Source organism: Dermacentor silvarum, chromosome 8 (assembly GCF_013339745.2).
Source record: "Dermacentor silvarum isolate Dsil-2018 chromosome 8, BIME_Dsil_1.4, whole genome shotgun sequence".
Lineage (NCBI taxonomy): Eukaryota > Metazoa > Arthropoda > Arachnida > Ixodida > Ixodidae > Dermacentor > Dermacentor silvarum.
Window position 1 is genome coordinate 171,488,293 of NC_051161.1, and position 2,019 is coordinate 171,490,311.

Genomic DNA, 2,019 nt, shown 5'->3' on the forward strand with positions numbered 1-2,019 from the left:
ATCAGTGCGGCCTATAGCGCCAGTGTTTGAGTTCGGGAACCGTAATGCGCTAACTGTGCGTGGCGTAGAAATGCGCTAAATGAGCCCGCGCAAGTAAGAACGTAAAAGAACGGTATTCGCATGGGTACGTGGAGAATAGCATCATGCTTGCAAGAATAACAGTAACGAAAAAAATTCGCACAGTCGATCAAGTGAAATACTTACGTGCGTGCAGAGACTGCTTCGCTGACCACTAAGCGCTTTTCACTCACGGTCAGTAGTGGTTTACAGTCATATGCATATGTATTTATTCGACAATTGTTAAGACTCGACATTACTTTATTATGAACATAGCATAGTGAGACTGTGTAATGGAAACAAGAGAAAGAGCAGAGATGGCCCTAATGCTGCAATATTATTGGCTTATTTTGCTTCAGAGATAACGCACACGAACAATTCTTGCCGTACGCGATATCTTCAATACAAACTTCGCGCACGATCTAAGTTAAGGTTCACCGTGAGCGAAGCTTGTTCTAAATTCAGACGTTCGAAAGAAAAGCCATCCCAGGTAAACAAACGTAAAATACATGTAAACAAATATATCTTTATAACAAGTCCTGTTATAATCCCTATTGGGATTGACAGTATGTATAAATAAATAAATACTAAAAATAAAAATCTAGCACCTGGGCTGTATCAGCCGCGCTGGCATCTGTGATCACTGCCTCGCGTCGGTTCGCTGCAGGTACCGCGCTGCTCGATCGCCACGCTTTATGCTTTGACATTTGGTTATAAGCACCCTGCACTGCACCAGATCCAATAAATTTTGCATGATTGAGCTGTTCAGTTGCGTCGGAAGCGTAAGGAGTAACCACCGCATATCTACCAACCACTGACACGCGTCGTCGGGCCGCCGGCGCCTGGTTCTATAAGCATTGCCCGACAGCTACGTACGCGCCTGCCTTCGCTAAATTAGGCAACCCTCAATCGCGAAACGTAATGGCGATTAGATTCAATCGACGATACGGTCACATGTGCCCAGCAATAACAATGAAATATACCGCTGATTAGCACGCCCGGTCTCGACGAAGCAGACGCGGCTGCCGCCGCTACCGACGAAGAAACACATCCACTGGCTGGGCTTGTTGTTGCCATGGCACACTACACTGAGCGCTCACGCGAGCACGTGAAACATGTAAAAAGTCAAGCGGCACAAGACAAGCGAAGCGGAAGAAAACAATCGAAATAATGCGCGGCGAAGATCACACAACCGAAGTGCGGCCGGCCGGCTCTCGCAAGGCGCACAGTCCAAAATGGCGGCGACGCTAGACGTCGCTCGTGTCGGCCAATGGAGTCGGCCGAGTGGAGCTCAGCGCAGCAGGAGCAGTGAATGAGTGGCCGCCATTGGTGCGACCCGGTCGCAGCAAACAAAAGGTGCCCAAAACGTTTGCTGCAACCCATGACGTCACGTCCGCTATAACCCATGATGTCACGTCCGTTTATTTTTATGGCGGCTGTTTTTCGGGGCCGGTCGCGTTGTGAAGCGGTCCGTATTCCATGCCTTCTTACAGAGTAAGTAATCCATTTTTCCACTCTATATGCATGTAATAAAAGGTTGGGGCTGTCAGCTGCTTGATGTGTTGCCGTTAGTTATCTTGCGCGCATATTTTGCCTCGTGGCCGCGTCAAATTGCAGCCGGCCCGTGGAATGGGCCGTGGCATCCCATATAAAGCTATAAAGCTGATCCTCCGTCAGGATCGTTAGTATGTGTACAGAACCATCCAGTAGTGTGGTTCAGTGAATGATGCGTGAAAAAACGAGGACGCAAGAAAATCCTGGCATGGTGAGCTGTTCCGCCAGATCAGGTTGAATCGCGTTTTTGCGCGAGATGGTCGAACAGCTTTGCTACTGCTTTTCTACAGCTTTGCTGCATTTCATTTAATCATCACCTGCATTCTTTTTAATAAGACAAATGGCATTACTGCGCGAAAGAGCGTCTCGGAAGTTTCCCAACAACAGCCAATGCCGCCGTGCCTGTTG